This window comes from Melopsittacus undulatus, chromosome 6 (assembly GCF_012275295.1).
Source record: "Melopsittacus undulatus isolate bMelUnd1 chromosome 6, bMelUnd1.mat.Z, whole genome shotgun sequence".
Lineage (NCBI taxonomy): Eukaryota > Metazoa > Chordata > Aves > Psittaciformes > Psittaculidae > Melopsittacus > Melopsittacus undulatus.
The window spans coordinates 31,557,960-31,580,312 of NC_047532.1; the positions used below are offsets into that span (position 1 = coordinate 31,557,960).

The window sequence follows — 22,353 nt, forward strand, 5'->3', positions numbered from 1 at the left end:
GCCTTCAGGACAAATAAGATTTTACAGCCTTCTAGTATTGTAACATTACCTCACTGCTGGGAAGACAGAAGTAAGTATCAAGGAAGTTTCTTCTTAAAACAAGCATGTCAAATGGTACAGAAACAGATTTCTATATCTTTCGCAGCACAAACTTAAACAATTCTACATACACCACATTTGTCAGTTCTCTTAGAAGACATTATTAAGATACTGGTAAGACAACAAGCAGAATTTAACAGCATATAGTGGCAAGCTCCTCTTCAGACCAGATGCCTTATTGATTCAGGGTTCAACTGGAGTACAAGAGTTAAAGTCATTAAAAAAGCCATGGGTGTAAAGGATCGAGATCTTTTGGTTCAACCTCTTGTTGAAAGTAGGACCTCAGATTAAAGATCTTTCACTCTGCTGAGAAAATTTCCAACCATGATGACAAGATATACTCTGAGCAAGAGCAGAAAGGCAAACGGTGAATCATGAAAGATACCCTGAAGAAAGGGGAAAGGAAAAAAAAACTGTTAAAAAAAATTAAGTAAGATATCAAAATACCACAACAGGTACAAAGGCATGCAAAGATGACACTAACAGACTATCAGAAAACAGTATTTTCAACAGAAGCATTTTATAAGTAGTTATGCAATAGATATCAGTTAAAGTAACCAAATCTCAGATCTGTGTAGATCTAAAGGTGTGCAAGGGGGCATTCCCCATCACTCCCAAGGACAACCTTTCTGAGGAAAAGAAACACTCTAAAAAACTGCTATACCATAAAGCACTCCCTCCCCTTCAGTTCCTCAAAAATACAACCCAGTCACCTGGACCAAGGTGAGGAAGTGAGCAAAATGGGCAGGTAAGCTGTAAATATCAACTCCAGTCACTGAAAATATTATAGACTCACGGCCAACTCACATGTCCATTTTCACACTGGGTAACTTCACACCAAAACAAAAAAACTTTCAATAAAAAAAAAAACACAGTAAAACAACAACAACAAAAAAAACACAAATACACACCATCAGACTTCAGCACAATGGAAGCTCCTTTTAATTAGCTACTCTGAATCATTAGAGCAGAAGCATTTCTTAACCATTTCAGAAACACCCCATATATTAAAAGAGGTATGGATAATGGATACTGCAGACAACTATTTCTCAATTACCAGTAGGCTATAAATACACTCAAGCTATGAGCTCCACAGGGGGCAGAGGAAGGGGGAGATTATGAGGACAGGAATCACAGAATCAACTATGTTGGAAAAGACCATTAAGACCATCAAGTCCAATAATTACCCCAGGACTGCCAAGTCCACCACTGAACCATGCTTGCTTCAAGCTATGCTTTATTTTTTACAACACTTCCAGGAACTGTGATTCCACCACTTCCGTATGAGTGGTAAACTGGTAAAGGAACAGGAGTTACCCCCTACTCAACTCACTGACTTTACAACAGTCATCAGAAGATTATGGCAACCTTGGGGCCTTGCTTTAGGAAGAAGTCAACTTTCCATTGCAGTCTTTCAAGAGCTTATACCTTACCCAGCCTTCTAGCTGAGCATGGCAATGCAGAAAGCTGCCTTCACAAAATCAGCAAAACCAATGGATAGGAACTTGGAAGGATATAAGCACTATGTTAAGGTTCTCTATACTGCATCTATACATACATGTCTACAATGACAAAGAATGGGAAGAGAAAGTTCTGGCATGAAAGAGAAAAAGGAAAGACCTAAAAATACCTTTATTTGTGATCTCATGGTTCATAATTAGGGGAAGCTGTACTGCAAATTGGCAGTTAGATTATCATTGCCTCAAACTGAAGATTCACAAGTTCTCACAGTACATTCTCAAACTGAAAATGCCTCTTAAAGAAGCACAACACTGCTCACTAAAGGAATGCCCAGGTTACTAGGGCTGTGTGATTCAACGGGTTATACATGCTATGACCCCAAGCCAGCAAAATAACACCCTTACCTACTGACTTCTACCTGGTGAAAGGACTGTAAGATAGTTGTGCAAAAGATACCGTAGCTTGCGAATACATAGCCAGGGGAAGTCAGAGGTCAAGTACTGTTCAAGGAAAAAAATCTAAACATATGCTATCACATGCTCCACTGTTGATAAGAATAGTTGTGACAGTGGGAAGACATTTCTGAGCTGCAAAAGCTGAAGAGCCTCCCCTGCTTCAAGGAGGTCAGTTGAAGTCTGAGACTGCAGAAACTTTTTGCTGGCCCTGATATGGAAAAGCAAACTGAAGACTTTACTCTGCAACCTGGAGAAGCTTAGAACCTTGCTCCATAATGATTACCAAGACCTGGAACCCATCACTGGTTTAGAAAGAAAATGGTGGATTGGTCTACCCACCACAGCCAGAACCCCAGCAAATCCTTTTGGACTGTATCAAAAAATTAAATATCATACACAGCACTATTTCAAACTACAGACATGAACAGGCACCACTGGCAGACCACTTTATAACCAGCTATCAGTACAACTGACTGTACAAGAAACTAAACATCTCACAAATCAGCTAAAAAAATGCACAAATCAGCTAAAAAAATGTACCTGGCATAAGTTACACAGCAGAATATTCCTGTTCACCTGGACAGCTTAAAGGAACAAAAAAAAAAAAAAACACTGATCATGGTCTGTTTTGCATATGGTTATACAGGGTTCAAAGTTGAGCTCAGGTGTCTCAGGTCTGTTTGTATGACCAGTGTGCCCAGCTCATGGCACTCAGGAATCCATAGTTTTCATTACCGAAGAAAGAATCACCCTTTTAGTGCACTGAGAAATTAAACCAGGACTAAAGTTTAACTGAATTCTTGCGAGCTGGTTAAGGGGCCTACCTAACATTAAGAATGCAAAAGCCTTTACCTCCTACACTTCTTTCCTCTGGATGACCTGAAGCTGCAGTTTGAGAAGAAAAAGTAGTTGCATGGAGTAAATAAAATACAACTTTGTTTTGAGGGCACCCCCCTTCAGTTCTGCCACCACACTGCATTTGGTTGATTGGTTTTTGGTTTGGTTTTTTTTTTCCATTTTTCTTCTTACATTCATCAAGGACAGAAATATTACAAGATGTGTCTACTTTCAAAGTGCATTTTGGCTAACAGAGGTACAGAAGTGTCACTCAGATCCTCATACAAAAGACAAGAAAAACAGAAAGCAGCTCATCCCTGGAGACATTACAGGCCAGACTGGCTTGTGGTTCTGGGCAACCTGATCTAGCTGAAGATGTCCCTGCTCACTGCAGAGGGGTTGGACTAGATGACCTCTGAAGGTCCCTTCCAACCCATCTCTTCTCTTTTGTATTGTCTAACTGTGGAAATTAAATATGTTGTCAACAGCAACTATCCCTCTTATTTTTGAGAGCATTAGCAATGGAGTTTATAAGACAAACACTGATACAGTACATACCCATGTCCTACCTGCAGAGCCTGTTAGACAATACATGCCCCAGGTTGCAGCCAAGTTCCTCATCAACTTCTGCCAAGCTGTCTTATATTACAGAGAAATAGTGAGCTCAGTGGCTAATAAAACACACTTTGGCCACTCAAAGTCTAAATCAGCATAAAATGATCTCTGCAATCTTCTAGACAACTAGAAGGGGTGAGGCATTAAAAAAAAGAAAAGCAAACCCAATTTAATTAGCCACTAGAAGTAAGAAATTCAGAGACTAGACCTTGCAGAAGTTACTGGATTAGACAAGTACAACAGACAAACACAAGATTATAGGGCATTATGTAGATGAACCCTGAAAACAAGGCAGAAGGAAGAGACTGAGTCTTCATTTTTATAATATTCAGTTTCAGCTTGAAACTAGTTTACATACAGAAATGCCCAAAGTGGAGAAGCCCAATCACTCATACTAGCATGGGTTAAAGAGAAACACTTTGGAGATAAAAACAAATTTAATAAAAAAATAAAAAAATCCTACATTTCCAGGGGAAGGGGAGGACATCTATTTTCAGCTTTACTAGAACAGGTCTCAAGTTTTTGTATCTTAAAAGTATCATTTAGAGGTCTGGACAAATAAGGAAGATATCAGGAGTTTCTCTTGTTTTTTTTAATCACTTGTATTTAGCACTGACTCAAACTGATGTCTGTTAAGGCTTCCTTTCCTACATTGTCTCAAGCAGGTTATGCTATCCTGAATTAAGTCTTCTATCCAAAAAACATCATAGGCCTAATGCATAACAAGATTCCTATGCCACATGATACAATCTGGGAAACGGTTTAATTGTAGCTGTTGAGGAAGTAATCCAATTAAAACAGGTTAAGTTTCCGGCTTCCTCAGCACTAGTTCTGCATACAGATCTTTAACTATCACAAGGATACTGCAAGACCAAACAAAGGGATTAAAACATATTTAAGGTTTCTGAACTGGGTAGGAGTTCAATTCCAAGATGCCACTGGCTCATGTGCCACAGGTGCACCTCAACCTAAGAAAAATTTAGACATTGACATTATACTTTGCACTGATGTAATAAGAGCAAGTTTCAATACACATACCAAATCATTGACACAATCAAAGATATTTACCTTGTATGAAATATCAAAACTACCAAACTACCTACCAAATATCAGCTTAAAGAAACAGAAATTCTCTGTAAAGCTGAATAAAAGGAAGTCACATCTAAAGAAGCATCTAAAGAAGCTCCTGTTAAACACTAAGGATTAATCTGTCTTTAACTCCACAATGCTCAGAGCTATTCTTCCATGGTAACTACACAGAACATATAATATTGGCTTCCAGAACTGCACTTCAGGAAGGTTCCAACCCTTACAGTCATGGAAGAAGCTGTCAAAAGTATTCCAAGCTTTATGAAGGAATTAAATTTTATGGCACACCTTACTGAGGAAATTGTCTACTACACACATACGCATGTTTTCAGTACTCTACAAATGAAACAAGTCTGTAGGAATGAGGCATTGTACATGGAGATTACTAAGTATGTGCTTAGCAAATGAATGCTCCAAGAACCTGAATGCAGAGCATTAAGATGCTGAACTTACACAAATCTAAGTATTAGAGGTCTTTCAAATGCTTTTTAGAAGGATACCAGACTTAGCTTTAATTTTAAGCTAGACAAGAACTCACCATCAACAAACCTTAGTACCGACAAAAAAGTGTCTACTACAAACTCCTCTCTCCCTTCCCATATGTGCAAGTACCACTAGCCCTTTCCTCTCCTTTACTTCACCAGTGATTTTTACCTCCTCTCTCCCAGGCTACCCACACATTTTTTTTGCATAAGGAACAACTGTAACTATACACATTTTATAGTTCACTAGGTGAACATATTTACACTAATAAGGTACTTTTCCTCAGTGTCACAGCATGGCCAGCTCTCCTAAAGCCTTTGCCAATAATCACTTCAGATTGAAAGACTGCTTACTTCCTGGCAAGATGTTCCAATAGATGCTGCCTAAATTTGTTACCTCTCAGCTAAACTGCTGCTCCTTAATACACTGTAAGGATTCACAGACTACCAGGAATACAGAAAACTAATCAGAAGAACAAAGTTTTGACACAGTTCCAAGATACTTGTAAAGAACAAGCAGAGCTTGAAGCTTTCTATAGCTTGACCTTAGGACCAAAACTATTATTCAAGAACTAGATAATATAATAGCTGATTTGATAAGCCTTTGCTCTTGCAATTTACTCTGTGATCCAATCAGAATACTCAAAGGTTGTCTCCTATACAGGTGACCTTCTATCCTACACTAACACATAACTATGCCTTACGAGTAAACCTACAACCTACTGCCCCCAAACAACACATACTTATTCTGGCCTTGCCTAGGATTGGAACAGAAGATGACAAGGAACAGGGGAAAGGGAAAGAGTTTCTTTTAGGTGCTTTGTGTGCACATCAGCAACAGTATACCCTGGAGCAAGGCTATGCACCCATCTTGCTACACTCCTGAAAGCAAATTTTTGCAAACAAGAAAATAATCCCATACCATTAAGACAACACTGAATTGGAAGTAAACTTCACATAACTCCCATGCAAGACATCATCTTGTCTTTCTCGTGTTTGGGGTTTTGGGGGTATTTTTGTTTGGTTTTGTTTTTTCCCTTTAAAAAATATCCATGAGACTTTTGTGTATCTTCAGAACTATTTCAGATGTTATCCTCTTTACTATTTCTTTTAGCCATTTAATAATATGCACAAGTAAAAGAGACAAGGCAAACAAAAGAATATTTAATTGCAAAAGGCATATTCATCATGATGCAAGATAGAACAACTCTCTTTACAACACTTCAGTAAAAACCACACAGGGAATGGAGTGGCTTCAGGGAAAGATTAAAGACAATATATAATGTAGACAGGCTTGTGAAGGAAGATGGAAAAAAACTGCAGGCCCATATATTAGCACAGTTTCTTCCTTCCCTCCCCTCTGTACAATATCTTATCATATTAAATGCAAAATTTAGGCACTTCAGAAAGACTGGAGCCTCTCTTAATCCTACATCTGTTTTGCTAATGAGAGATACTCAGCTAGGAGCATGCACATCCCCATCCCACATAGGATTAATGAGCAATGAAGTGTTCTAGTAATCAAGCATCTTTACTATTTCTTCTTCCTCACATCAGGTCTTTGATATCTTTTTCACATCAATTATGTCCTAGCACCTCCAACCTCCATCAGCTATCAAAAATTCCAAATTAATTGTACTAACTTTGGGTCTTTCTTCTATGCTTTTCAATCTTTATTTGTATGTTTTCTCTGTATTTAAAGGCTCCTCTGGCAGAACGGTTTTGGGATAGATTCTGTGTACTGCAATTTGAAAACAGCCTAATCTGTCCCACAATTTCCTCCACAGATCTGAATGGTAATGAAACCACTGCTCACCAAACTGGCACTAACTATTAAGAAATAGCTTAAACTATTTCCTATTAAATGTCTATTTTGACTAATTAGATAGTAGAGAGTACAAATCTTCTAACACTGGACTTTCAAATGAATAGTCTCGCTCTACCAAATACAGCATGTGCCAGTGACATATACTAACAAAAATAATTATTGCATTGAATGGCTGCATGATGAGTCTACAAGTTTCAGTGGTGTTTTTTTCACTTTCAAGAAAAACATTCTGGATGCAGTATAGTAGTGTGCATTTCATAATGGATACTTTCCTAGTTAAAAAGTCAGCATAAATACTCTGTCCATATTCAACTATGACAGACATTAAGCCAAACTTTTTTTTTAAAAAAACTCCATTATCTCTAAGCTTAATAGTGATTACACTTCCTTTTACTCTTCGACAGGATTTCACTTACAGTACAGTTACAGTGCAGACTAAGGACAGAAAACCTAAACAAGACAGACTTCAAGGCATTAGAGCCATCAACCTGCACTACACAGTTTTTCAGCTAAACTCCACCCTATCTTTCAAAGAGTACCACAACACTGATGTACGCTGAAAACCCAACTACATTTCTTGGGAGACCTCCTAGTGAGTGTGGTCATCTAAATAAACTAGAAAGGAAATTTAGTTCCTCTAATCCATAAACTAAGTAGAAATCTTGAGCACTTCATAGAAGGTAGCTTCCAAGTACTACACGTATTTATCCAAAGTTCCTACCTTTGAGTACGTCATTATTTCAAATACCTCTACTTACACAAAAACCTCAGAAAGTACAGCAATACAGTACAATTCTTAGTTTTACTCTAATGCCTGAGCAGACCATTTTTGCTTAAGAATTCAGCACACTGAACATCAGGAATTAGTTAAAAAAAGAAAAACATAGATTGCACCTGTACAAATTTATATAGACAATTTAAAACCTGATACTTTAAGCTACCACTGTCACCAGTAAAAGCCTTCAAATTCTGCTAAAGCAACCAGAAATTACATCAGCTTTTCCACCACAAATGATAATCTTATCTATGCATGTACAAACAACAAAGCAGCTTAGATGATAGCCAGCCAGTCACAAATACATATTTTTAAATTATTCCCACCTCAATGCTGGGCCACCAACCTTCCCAGCAACACTGCAAACACCCCAAAAAGTACATACAACTCTAGTTTGTAGCCATAACCTAGAATCCTGTTAAGTAATGACAAACTACCTTGATTCTGGATGCACCTTAACTAACCGAGACATTTAAATTGCTATATCCTGCTATAGGTTGAGCTTCAGCTTCTAGGTGGCACAGGTCTGGTTTTCCACTGGTTACTTTTTTAATTTTATATTTTCAACAGAAAGACCAAACCCTTCTGAAGTAAGCTTTCTAAACAAGTTAAATTACATAAAGCAAAGGCAGTTTCACACAAGCTACCTGAAAATAAGAGGAAATACAGTAGTTTCTCATCTTCTGTACTTGCTACACTCTTATTTCTGAACAGCTTTCATGAGTCAATAGGCACAAAACTCCAGGTCCTTAAATTCCTTGCCTGAGCTGCTCTAAGCTAAAGCAGCAGGTTAACATCTTTAGAACACCTTCATTTAAGAGAACTAAACACAGAGATCCCATGGGAGCAATTACCTTTCCCCTTTCATGGTATAGCTGCAACATTCATGACAATACAGCTAGAGTCAGTGGTATAAAACCTTACACATACTTGCGAGCTTCGTTTTTTCTCATCCTGTTAGCCTTTAACTAGCAACTAGATATTTTGGGCTAAAAGCCTGGTATTTAAAGTACTCCAATCTAAAATGACCCAAAAAAAACCCAGTAAGGAACCACTGTCTCTCTGCTTTACAAAAAAAAAAAAAAAATTAAAAAACAAGTTACTATTTAAAAAAAGAGATCCCATTAGTGTTGACAGCATTTCCAGGAATATGTTCTTTCCTGACAAACTAATATTAAAAATTGGTTCTTTCAAACACTTCTCACAGGACAGCCTAACTTTCACCATGTCAGTAGTGCCATGAAATTACATTTGTTTACTTTATGAACTTCTGTAGATAGATATTCTCACTGAACTGGAGTTTCACAAAAGAACACAAGTACCCTTTGATGAGCACTATTTAAACTACAGCCTTCTACCCATCAGTTTCAAAGCGGTGTTACAGCAAACAACTACAGCAAGAGTATTTTTGTCTAAAGTACTTCTATTTTTCAGACATAGCTGGACTTAAAATATACAGAGCTATAGTGAATGCGCAATCAGAGGCCCAATGTTAAGAACAAATGGCTGGAAATGACAGTTCTGTAAGCTATGGGCACTTAACCCATAAACATTTTTAACACCTGAAGACAGCCAATATTAAACTTGTGATGGAATTAAATCTTGAAATCCTCATTCAGTAAACAACAGGACATCAGTACAGGACAGCAAAACTAGACACTTGGTACTAATTCCAGGCTTACAGAAGAGAGGGCATTCATTATTTTGTTTCTGTTTTGTTAAATCCAAAACTATTTAAACAACCAACTTCTGTTAAGTAGCATTCAAACAGAATACATCATTGTATGAGTGTAGCAGAAAGTATTTGTAATGATAAACAGACTCTTACCCATAGAAGGAAACTATGAAATTTCTTGTTATTACAGCTTTATTGTTTATTACAGCCTTGCTTATTTCAATATACAGGTAATTTCAATTACACAGGTAATATGGTCACCTAAAGCCAGAGCTGTTCCCTCAAAATTCCCATTTTTTTCCCCAAAACTATTACAACTTGCAAGTTACCTTTCCTCTCCTCCTTCCCTCCCCCAACATAAAAAATATGCATTCAAAATACAGAACAGTGAATTATTCTGAGACACTTGCAGTGCTATAAAGTACAATAATATCAAGCACCATGGAAATCCTACCCCTCAACACTAAACCCAAGTTTTACTATAAGCCAAGCTTGTGAGCTGACATAAGCATTAGTGACTATATGCTCTAGTTACTCACAGAATGATACTGGATGGGAAGAGGGTGGGGGAGGGTGAAGTGAGGGGGAGTGGAAGAGGAACCAATGCTCATGTAGATACACCATTACAGAGTAAATGAGAATTCTCCAGTGCTTTTGTACAAAAAAAGCATTCATCTGGAATACTCTACCCCATCACAGTTGTCCTTGGTCAAGAGAGATGAATTTCAGTCGAAAGTACGTAAGAGTACAGGAGGTGACTAACAAAACCTGTATTATTTAGCCTGCCAACAAGGTTATAAATGCTTTAAGTGCCAAGGATAAAATACCAAGAAAAGTACTTCAAGTAAGAGGACAGCACTGACACAGTTAGCAGGCGAAACAGTTATGACAAACTTTCAGGCTAGAAATCAGATGATCCCAAATTTCAAGAAACAACATGTTGAAAAAATCTCCCAGGAGGATTGAAGAGTCAAAACCCAAGTGTGAGACTAAAACCAATGCATGCACTTAGCTGCTTTTTAGACAGCCGCAAGTTATATATACCAAGGGATAAACCAACAATATTAACAAAGTTACACTTTTGAAATTATAAGGTCTCTTCCTAGATAGTAGCTCTTCACTGTCCTCACAGAGAACTGACAAATAACAAGTTCTGTTGTTCTACTAGGCCAGTCAGAGAGAGATGACTGAGATACTCGGGTATGAAAAGTATTTTAAACACTCAGCTCCTAGAAAAAGCCAATACATCCACTTTGCTCTTTTTGAAAAGGAAGTAACCAGAACACCACTCTAACACCCATTCTTTCCCAGAAGGTAAACTCAGAGAAAACATTGTGAAGAAGCAAACTAGTATTATCTGCAGTTTGTTAAACTGTTCTTACCCTGCCCCATGGTACCTACCACTGAAACTTTACTGTGACTAAGGAAACAAAACTTGTCCCTACACATTCTGCTGAGGAGGAGGGGTGGAGGCAGGATATAGCTCTCCTCAAACCAAGTTATTGCAATAAGCAGTGAGTTCTAGGATTTAAAAATAAAAAACCACAAACCACACACCACTCTTTTGGACAGCATTATTCTATGCAGAGGTTGTTTATCCAGCTTGATCCTTCTATTGCTGTGTCACTCTGTCCATATGTTCATGTTTGATATCTCCCAAATGGGGGGGGGGGGGGGGGGTGAGGAGGGCAGGGAGGGATATGCCAGAGTTAATACAGCCAGGAAACCTAACTAGTTACTCAATTATTTTTTTTAATTAAAAAAAACCCAAACAAAAAAAAACCAACAACAAATAGCTTCATGTAGAACTAGCAAACAATATACAGGAACTCTACAAAAGTACAACACAGAGATTCAATAATTGAGTTATTAACAACTTTCAGAGACGAATTACAGAACATAGAAAGTCAAAATATGACTATGTTGTTAGGTCAACTAATAATATTGCCTGCTATAGAGTTTTGACGTACCATCTTACCAAGTGGACTTTCCAATCAGCCCAACATAACTTTGCCAAACAAAAACAATTATGAATTTCATTGCATTAGTAGTACAAGTGAGATCTAAGCTGCCTTGAAATGGCAACAATGAAACAGACCACAAAGAGAAGCAACAACAGTTAGAACAGACAGCTGAAGAACAGGTTAAAGGAGTTGACAAAGTATTTCTGGTGACACTACAGCTGTTGACAGCAGGAAGCACAGTTAGAATTTAAACAAGAGATCTCAATCCAATAGAGATCCCAGTCAGACAGAAACTCGGACTTATATATAAGTAAAGAGTTTTGAAAAACAGATGACAGAACTACATCACATTTTTCTACTGGCATAAGTTACCCAACAGGAACCTATTTAAAACCACACTAACAGTTCTTGCAGGTTTTGACTAAGTCTGTGACAGAGGAAAAAGCCTGATGCACCCAGGGAATTTACTTTAGACAACCTCTGGGAGCAATGAAGTATAGCAAGAAGTGTGTTCATTGCTTTGTACTTTTTAAGTGACAGATAGAGATTACTTTGCCTGTCACTTCAGTGAAGTCTCATAGGCAACTTAACTTTTTTAAGTGTGCTCTCAAAAATTAACTTATCACTACATTTGTATTTACCTCAAGTTTCCAAACACAGTTCTCAGGATCTATCTTACCCAAGTTCCTCTGCATACAGCACGGTTAAATCAAAATCTTCAGTGGCCTTTCTGACTCCAGTTCAGTTTTGGCTGTATTTCATAAACGACCTAAACTACTAAGGACAAAAAAAAAAAAAAAGGAAAAAAAAAATCTTTACCACCGTGACCATAGTTCTCAAGAATTTAAACATTAGTGGAAGGCATTTTAGTTTGGATATGAGGAAGTTCTTTACTGTACAGGTGGTGAGGCACTGGAATGGGTTGCCCAAGGAAGTTGTGAATGCTCCATCCCTGGCAGTGTTCAAGGCCAGGTTGGACAGAGCCTTGGGTGACATGGTTTAATGTGAGGTGTCCATGCCCATTTCAGGGGGGTTGGAACTAGAAGATCTTACCATCCTTTCCAACCCTAGCTGTTCTAAGGTTATATGATTTAAGCAGTACTGTTTCTTCACACTCTAAATTCCAGAAAATCCATCTTTCCTTTTCACAGTTAACCTGAAAAACACTCAGTTTCCACTCTCACCATGAAATACTTAAATGTGCAGATTGAGGTGTGCAACAGCATTTCTCTTAACAATGCTTCTTCCAATTGTAGTTACAAAGCACTGATGAAAATTTTGAGCTGGAGCCCTATTGACAGTGTACTATAAAACATGGCTACATTCAGTTGCAAGACTACAAATATGCAGCAGAACTGTATCAACTTAAAAGCTGTCATATAAGAAATTTGAAGAAAGCATATTTGCTATGTTTATTTTTGACAAAGAAACACATCTGATCTTCTGCCAAGCTTTTTGTAACTGAGTGTGGGAATGAAACTTCTTTAATCCATCATCTTACTGCATAATGCAGGTCTTCATTTTTATTAACAGTGTTATATTGCAGAAAGTTATCCACTAAATAAATCAGATGAAATAGTATCAGAGTAAGATGTGGCAGCATGTAGTTATTACATAAACACAAAAAACATTGTTGGATAGACTGCAGATCTTTTAAGGACAACTTTTTAACCCTTGGAATCCTGGCTTAAAGTTTGCCAAAGTTATGATGTTTCCATCACTGTCCAAGGTTCAGTTCAAATGGTATTTTCTCCTGAAATTTTTTTAATAGCCTCAACTGAAGTTGCTTTTACATACACTGACAGAGGTCTTGCACTTCCCAATACTTGAATTCATTTATTCTGATTACTGGCATTACCTTAAAGATATGAAGCCTACCTACAAGAGCTTCGCCTCAGGTGCTATTCACTCAGGCTTAGTTTACAGCCTATGACTGTCTGAGTGCCCCAATTCAAGTTATCGATTTCCCACCTTCCCCTAACCCTTACAATGGTTGAATTTATCAAGCTATTATACCTGAAACAACTGTAAAAGTCAAAACACATGAAGTTTTGAAGAGAAATTACAGCTCCCAGTCAGTTACTTTATTAAAACTGACTATATCCTCAAAATAGAGGAAAACATTCGCTCTCTAATGAAGGCAGAGTTCCAAGTCCGCATTCAGTATACAGCCTATTAATATGCACCTTCAGTTACTTTCTTCATTAGTTCTCTTTAAATGCATAGCCACATCTCACCTGTGATCAGAGGATTCAGTTACACAGCACACACCTTCCAGGAAGGGACACTTTCTATACTAAATAAACTGATTTCATAATAGATTTGACATTAGAAGACACAGAACATTATTAACATGGATGTCTGGTTTTTAAGACTAGTTAACGTCAGGGCTAGAAGATGACATCTACCACAGGTTCGTAACCCACAAAGATATATAATGTAAAAACAGCTTCTCACTAACTCCAGAAGTTACAGCAAGCATCAAGGACATTGAACTAAAGTTCCCTTATAGTTGGTGGTGGGCCACATGTATGTAGTTTTTCTCTTCTTTTGAAAGGGGCAGAGAGGAGACAAGGGATATGGAGAATGTTGAAATCCACCATCACCAGTGTTATAATGCATATAATGGCACCTCAACTCATTCATATTGCTCCTAAACAAAAATAATTTGAGAGGTCTTTTGGTTTCTATATTTATTTATTTTCCTGTACTTTTACACATAAGCAGTCCTAGATCAGGGCAGGAGGTACAGACAGACTTTAAGCACATAAGCCCCTGCCGTACAAAGAGATCATTTCATCTACTCAAGAGTGGGTAAGACAAACCACAACAAGCTCATAGCAAAGCAAAGAAGGCAGAAGTTAGACATGGAGAAATATGAGGGAGAACAAGACAGCACACATGCTTTCTAAAGGCAACAATAGCAGGACCTAGTTATCTTGGAAAGTATGTATCAGATGACCTGTGATAGATTGTCCTAGGCCTAATTTTCCTAATGGTTTTGCCCTTAGGAGCTACCCTTAAAATCAAAGTAAAAATTCTTCATTGCAGTTACTGCTCTGCATTAATAACAGTTGATATTAACCATGCTTTACACATGTCAGCCACAAATATGAAGGAGATGCACACTGCTGTTATTGAGCCTAAAGCCCCTTTCACTACTCAACCATCTTCTGAAAGTTGAACAATTTCATCCCCAAATAACATGCACATCAGAAAATAAACATATCTGTAGTCTTTAATTTCCACCTTTATAACAGTCTAGCAAGTAGTTGCCCTTCTTTACACTAAGTTTAATTATCTGGATGTTATACAATAAAAGAAGGCTTGTCAGTAACAAGTTACTCTGAAAGCAGAATAAACATGAAATGTATCTTTTCTGTCTGATCTTAAAAAAGCCTTCTTGTTCAACAAGTACCAGGGACCTCAGCTTCCATTTTGAAACCAAATTGCTCTCTATAACTCTAGGTTCACATTCCAGGAGATGACTCAGAACCTTTCATACCTTCTAAGAAGGTCAAATCTTTGCAGTTCATCATGCACGCTTTATTGTGGACATCATCACAAAGCAGACCAATCCATTCGGAACAGTGAATTCCCCCAGCTTCTCAAGACAACATTGTACTGCTACACATTTTAGAATCCTTCCAGTTTCCTCTCCACACACCCCCACATACCTTTTCAGGTTTGTTGTCTGTTGCCTTTTTTTTTTTGGTGGTGGTGGTTTTACTTTTGGGTTTTTTTTTTGGGTGTTTTTTTTTGCTGTTGTTGGTTTGGGGTTTGTTTTTTCCTTTTCTTATCACTCAAGCAGATGAAGCTGTTTTATCAGTTCAGTGATCAATGAAAAACTATTTAAGAGTAGATAAAGTCAAGTGGTAAACAGGGCCACGTGACCTCTGGGATCCTTTCTAAAACAGCTTACTCTATGAATCACAACAACAATGGCTTTTTTTGAGTAACTGAAGGTAACTATGGCTTGAACACCATTGCTAGCACTTCTCAAACTTATTCAGTTTTGAAGGCCAGCATTAGATCATTGTGATTAACACTTTTAATATACACCTAACTTTTTCAGTTTTCCAATGTAAAAGTCTTCACTTCAAAAGTTGGTTATCTACTGCTGTTATACATGGCAGTTTTCTACCATATTTGTACTGAGTATGCTCATGAGTCAAGTAAGACTGGCAACAGTCAGTATATTGCAAGACAAGCCTTACTATAAACAGTGAGTAAACAGATTGGTTATGTGTACTCAAACCCTGGCTGCCAGACAGAATTGAAGGAGAATAAGACTGCGAATTTACAGTTTCAACCAACTTGATGAAAAACATTTTATCATGTGGCAGGATTAGAAGAACAATTGCTCCTCAAAACTAACCTTCACACTGAAGCAAACATCACTGGTATCTGAAAGCATACAGTGAAAACCTAGCTGACTTACCACTATCTTTGACTACACTTGATACCATGCGTAGCTGGAAATCTTTTATTTACAGAATTCATGTTTTAAGCTTAATCATAAAAAAAAAAAAACAAGACATCCTGAAACAAGCAGCTACATACAAGCTTTTGCTATGCTTGATAACCAGTAAGAAGTCTGAAAATAGGTCTGCTTCTTGAGAAACACATTCTTTTCCTCCTGCTATTTTTTCTATTAATATAAAATAAAGTTATTATGACTTAGTTTTGCAGTTATCAACCTCATGTTCTGAATTAAATATTTGCTATGAAAACACTCTGCAAGAATTTATTCATATACTGCCATAAAACTGCTATACTATATATAAAAATATTAAGCAGTTTCAAAGTGTTACTTTTTCAGAAAAAAAAAACCAAACCTCACTACTCAAAGGTAATCTGTTGCCCTACCAAAAATTCAGATGTATTGCTTTGTTCAGTCAGTACTGACAGCTGTATGAAAAGTTTCCACTATTAAGAGTGTCAGAGTCCACAAAGTGCTTTATAGAGAATGTTATTAATTTGACAGGTGATAAACAAGACACAGATGATCCAACAGGGCAATGGGAGATCGTAGAAACATTCGGGTTTCAGTTTTTGACAACGTGATAGTACACCATGTTGTACAACTTCAGGATTTGATTGTACTTTGTCAAAATAATTTAGTCTCAGTGTGACAGAAGACAGACCTGTGATCAGAAGTGTTCTACATGATGCTTACTAATTAGCTTGTCAAAAAATACAGCATGGCCTATAAGATTAACACAGATAGTTCTGAGATTTGCTTACGCTGTAAGTTAAGAATAAACATGTAGGTTAGTCAAACAATAACTTTCCTACTCATGCTTCAGTTTCACTGCTTAGGAACAAAAGGAATTCAGTCAGGTTATCATCTTGGATTGTCTCTAAGTAACTGTACTTTTCAGTGATGCAAAGATGCAAAAAAATTAATCATATTTTTCATTACATTAAAGTCAACTGCATTACGTTTTTGCTAAGCTGCTGCAGAAGAAATATAGTCTTTGTTGCCTGTAGCTTTGAGCCTCAAGTTTACAAATGATTTATTAGAAGAAGTTTTGATCATAATTTTCCTATAATATTTACATTCTGAGTTTGAAGACAGTCAAAAAGCAATATAAAGTAGGAAATAAAAAAAAAACAATTAATTTGTGCATCATTCCCAATTGAGAATGACAGTTCTGATTATTCATTTACTGGGAAGATACAGGTTGTTTCCCTAATGGTCACTTTGGCCTAAAGAACTTTTGCAACACATCAAAAGACTCCATTTTCATAAGCCTCTTACTCAACAGGTCGGCACTCCTACTGAATTAGATCTGCTATATTAGTAAGTAGTAATGTCACAGTGTGGGTGACCTACAATTTTTCTACTAACAGCTAAAACCTGGTTAGGCTTCTACCTATGGAGCCATCTGGAGACTGAAGAACATTTAAACTTTATCAATTCAAGCTTACTATTCCCAATTTTTTTAGACATCCTCAGAGCAAGCAGCAGGGGGGAACCCCACACATTACCTGTATTTCTAACACAGTAATCAGATACACCAAACAGCAAAAACTAAAAATACCCTTCCATTTTAAGATCAAAGCCAATGTATATGCAAAGCCCAGCCATTCATAATCAGCCACATTTTAGAAATTTAGAAACTATTACAAATTTAAAACACATGCCTGAAAACCTGAAGTATTTACTCACCAAAACACTGCTTTTAAACATCTTAGTTTAAATACAGCATTGTTAAAACTATTACCTTCAAGAACTGAAATACTAATATTTTCACAAATATCTTTCATTCCTATCAATACTTAGTAAATAAGCTACCAAACGATAAAAAGGTATATACAGTTATTTTTTTCAAATACTTCTTTGATATTAGTTATGCATATTTTTTAAATGTAGAAAAAAAAAGTTAAAATTTCTATCTTAATTTAAAAAAATTAAAAATCACAAATCTGAGCAGCAATCAAATACCAAAAGCCAGCCTTGTACAATCAGAAGTCTAGACTTGAGGAGGTGAGATAGGAGAGACCTGGAGAGAATATACCACAGATAAACACAAGTAATCACAGCAACTCTTGCTTTTAGGATCTTACAAATTAAGTATACCTTCAGTGACAGTTCCCTACACAAAGCTCGTGAAATTAATTTACGTGTTCAGAATTCCTCCTCTCACTACAGGGATGTACTTCATATTTGTCAAGTGGTAACTACTCAACTCCTCTTTCTGACTGCCTTTAAAGCACCAGGAAACTCAAATTCATAATACACACAAGACATAAACTGTGGAAGTTACCCTGGTTAAGTTCTGTGTTACTGTGTTAGAAACTCTGGATCAATATTATTTTCGTTGAAAAAGACAGGAATTAAAAAAAAATCTTTTGGAAAAAATTAAAAATTATTGGATTGCTACACGTAATAAAAACGCCCTCAAAACAAACCACACACACTCTAAAAATGTTCCCGAGTTGCATGCCAGACTTACAGAATAAATTTAGGCCAGTACCAAGCACTCATTTCTTCCCCATGTGTAAATGCGACACAATCAGGCCTCACATGCAGGCCTCTCTCTCTAATACAGGCAGGACCTTTGTTCGATACGTCGATGTTTTTTTCCCCAAAGCCCTTGACATAACTTTCCATTCTTTCCCCTATTATTTTCCGGTTCACAGTCTAGACTTTCGGACTCCCGTTCTGTGAAAACCCCTGGCTGTCGAGAAAGCCAGTGCACTCGGAAGGGGGGGGGGGGGGGAAGGGGGACCAACAAAAAAGTTGAACAACAGGAAGACAGGCCTACAGGTCTGGTGAAAGCCCCGGTATCGGTTTGTTTCCTAGCCCCAGAGAACCAGAGCAGTTACCAGGAGGCGGCTGGCGTCGGTACTAACGGCACCTCAAAACTTCTCGCGCTCCCCAGCCCCCCCCAGGGAAGGGGGAAGAAGGAAGAGCCAGGCAGGAAAGGCAGAACCCAGCGTTTGATCAGCCTCCAAGTACGACGCATTATGCAAGCAAACGCAAAGACCAGGCAACTTGCTTTTTAACGGAAAGCAACAAAAACATCAGTTCTAAAATGATAACGGAGAAAACAACCCCTTTCGTGGGCAGCCGACACTGTAACTCCGACCCCACAAGTGCCTCCATTCTCTTCCCACCTTCTTCCTCCGCCCCCCCACCACCACCACAAGCTTGTGAAATATGGACGTCGGCCGATTATTTAGCATTTTTATCGAGCTGGGCAAGGGAGAATGAAAGAGGAGTTGCTATCTATTTTCTTCCTTTAAGATATTCGATAGCTCCTCCGCGAAAAAAAAAAGAGGAAAAAAAAATTAAACACTAATATTAAAAAAAAAAACTACTAGGGAAAAGGGGGCCAAGCGGAGCGGGGGAGAAGACGGAGAAGGGCATACAAATCGGTACAGCAGTGTCAACATCGACACTGCCCTTTTGTATCAGCAGCTACACAGGGCCTCGAGCGAGGAGGCCGCACTCCCCCCACCGCCGGGCAGCTCAAGAGAGGCGAGGCGATGCGGTGCGCAGCAGCTCGGCCCGGCGCCTGGGGGAAACGGGATGTCCCTCGAACGAGCCCCGGTGACTGCCTAGCCATTTTGTCAGTGCCATTTCCACCCCTTCCCTCCTCCGCGAGGACTCCCCCTCCTCACCCCATTATACACCGCAGGCCCCCAACACACACACTCACCAGCGCGGCGTCGTGTCGTCCCCGTCCCCCTCCCGCACCCCCATCCGCAACAAAGCTCCGGGATGGCGCTACTCCCCTCCCCCTGCCCCGGGCCGCCAGGAAGGGCAGCTTGGCTAATGCCGGGGATGACACAACAGGCCCGGGCCGGAGACTGCCGAAGAACCCAGCACCACACCACCCCCACAACGCCCCCTGAAAGAACAGACGGGCCCCGAATACCTAGTTTGTCCCGATACGGCCTTCACAGACTTGCCGTGCCGTGCCTTCCCTCCTCCCAGCAACAACCACCTCTCTTCCCTTCAATTATCAGCTGAAGCCGAAGCACCGAGCAGAGCCGCCTCCGCCGCCGAACCCCTTCCAACGGCGCGAGGGGGAGGCTAGGGGACTACTTTTTCCCAGCCCTGGGGCCCCACCGGGGCCGGAGAGCCCTCTGACCCGGCGGGCTGCCCAATCACGGCTGTCGCCCCCCACGCAGCCCCCGCTGCGGCCGCTTGCGAGCCCCGATCCCTTCGTCCGGCGGGGTCGGTGCTCAGCGGTCAGTATCCCTCCGCCCGGGTCGTCACCCCTGGGTCCGCGAGTGTGCCTCCCCTCGGGTGAGGGCGGGGGGCGCGGGTGGAGGGCGGAGCCGGCGGCAGAGCGAGGCTCTGCCGGTGGTGGGGCCGAAGACCCTGCCAGGCCACCGCGATACTACCGGCCCTGCGCCTTTAAGAGGGGGCTGGGCTCCCGGTGACCCCGCGTGATGTCCGCCTCTTCCTGGTTGCTATAGATACAACTTTCCAGCGTCCCAAAATGGCGTCGGTGTTAGGAGAGGGAGTGCATGGGACGCGCGGACAGGCTTCAGTCTTCTCATCAAGTCGCTCGTCATCTGTATTGGGCTGGTGGGGAGTGTTCTTTGCCCCGCCGGTCTGTTTACCTTGGGGTTGCCGCTGCTTCTCTACCTGGGATGGAAAGAAAGAAAGAAAGAAGGAAGGAAGAAAAGAAGCTGGGCTTTATCGCCAGCCCCTGAGGCAGTAGTGGCTTTAGTAAAGGCCTGTCTTTGGGGAAGAACTGGCGAGGAGCGAAGGAGCTCGTAGCGTCTTGCTGGGGGAAGGCGGGTGGCTTCTTAATGTCACCAGGTAGCGACCTGGGAGGCGTCATCAGTGTGTGCTGCTGGTTTGGCCTATTCAGGGCTGAGAAAGCCTTGCTGCGCCTATCGTGATGTTGTGTTGGTGAGTACCTGGGGAACAGGAAGAGCCTGCTACCGAAAAGGTTGTTTCCTTTTATAGTATAGGTGAAAGTGTGTGTGGGCTAGGAGATTCTCTGTGTGTAGGATTCCTTTTACCTAGAGTATCCCAAACCTGTGGGAAGGGGCTCTGAGTGGAGATCAAAGGAAGCAGAGGGGAGGAAGATCCTTCAAAATGGGGAGTTTGTAGTCTTGAGGAGAAGTATATATGCATCTGTGATTTTGTAACCTTAATGCAAATTTAAGTCTAGTCTCAGAAATACCTCACAAGTAAATGAGGTACTAACATTTAAAGTATTTCTCCTAAGGAAAGACAAGTTCAGCTGCACTTTCAGAGTAACTAGACTTAAGTCAGGGGAAAACAGTAGCCAAACATCTCACTCAAGAAAAATAAAATTAAACTGCCTTACTGGGAATGGGAAGACTGTTTATCTTCCATATGGTACCTGAAGTTGTTTAGGTGACCTGTCTTTTGCTTGTGTAGATGACTGGTTTTCCAATCAATGAAAGAAACACTGCTTAAACATCCTGGAAGAAAGGGGATTTTTTTTTAACTTTTAAAAAATATTTTGCAAAATTGCTGTATGGAACGTTTGACAGTAAATGAATGAGTTTTAACAAATCTGATTATGAGTTATGAAATAATTAAAATTTATCATTTTTGTTTCAACATATTTTTGACTGGGTTGACTTTGTGCAAGATACAAAATCAAAAGAAATTTCTGATAAAGTTTTTTAAATGTCTCACTGGAACAAAAAAAAAAATCCACATCTTGAAACTAGAGGAAAGGTTTTGTTTTGTTTTCCAAGAGTAAACCAAAATAGTGAACATTATTTTTTTCTAGGGGTGAGAGAGCTGTCAAGTTTGTAATTGAGAAATTAGAGGAAAGGAGAGCTGATAAACTGAAGTTCAGCTGCAATTCCAAATGATCTGTGCTCTGTGTGTTATATGCTCCTTCTTTTGTCTGCCTGGTGCCAAGACTTTCCTTTTTAAATCACCAATTCCTAAAGGTGTTTTGTTTTCGTTTTTCTTCGGAATAATTTTTTTAAGGTAGAACCGAGTTCCACCAAAGCTGAGAGTAATTACAGTGCTGCACAGTAGCTGAGAAATACATGCTTTTCTGAGGCTGAGGTCTTGTAATGGGTCTGTCCGATTGACCTTATGGAAATCATGCAATGATTGTTCATGGAATATGTAATTGTTACATGGGGTTTTACCACTCATTTTTGCACCCAAATAATAAAAATACGACACTTCTTTTTGTTATCTTCAGATTTTTGGTTCTTGTATCAGTTTCATGTCAAACACTTCAGATACCTATGTCTGGTTTAGTTTTCAGCTGCCCAAATACATCCTTAAAACAAACCAAATTGAGTAACATGAACTGTGCAAAAGCTTTGTAACTGTCAGTGGAAGTAAGTTAGAACTACTTGTAAATGTTTATTGTACGTTACTAGGAAGTTGGTGTCATTGAAAAAGATATGGTTTTAATTATTTGAAAAACTTTGTTTTGATTTTATGATGGTAAGATCATTTGAGTATGATGTGGTGAACATATCTATTTGTATATATCACTGTATCTTCTGACACTGATGTATCTGATTCCAGCAAAACTTTTCACTTAAATCACATTTCAATTCACTATTGCTGAAAACAGCTAACTTCACTTAAATAAGCTT

The 22,353-nt window shown here is 39.2% G+C and overlaps 1 protein-coding gene across 5 annotated transcripts in view; it reads right to left on the bottom strand.

Moving 5' to 3' along the window:
• The window catches only part of TRIP12 (thyroid hormone receptor interactor 12), a 77,487-nt gene extending 57,669 nt beyond the window's left edge, over positions 1-19,818 (bottom strand). For 2 of the 5 annotated variants that reach the window (XM_031047245.2, XM_031047244.2), the window contains exon 1: positions 19,671-19,763. The gene's annotated coding sequence lies outside the window, so the exon portion shown is untranslated. Of the gene's footprint in view, positions 1-11,959; positions 12,058-19,670 lie in introns of all 5 variants that reach the window. The other 3 variants (XM_031047242.2, XM_031047241.2, XM_031047243.2) reach the window with 3 other exon arrangements.
• Positions 19,819-22,353: the final 2,535 nt, after the last annotated feature.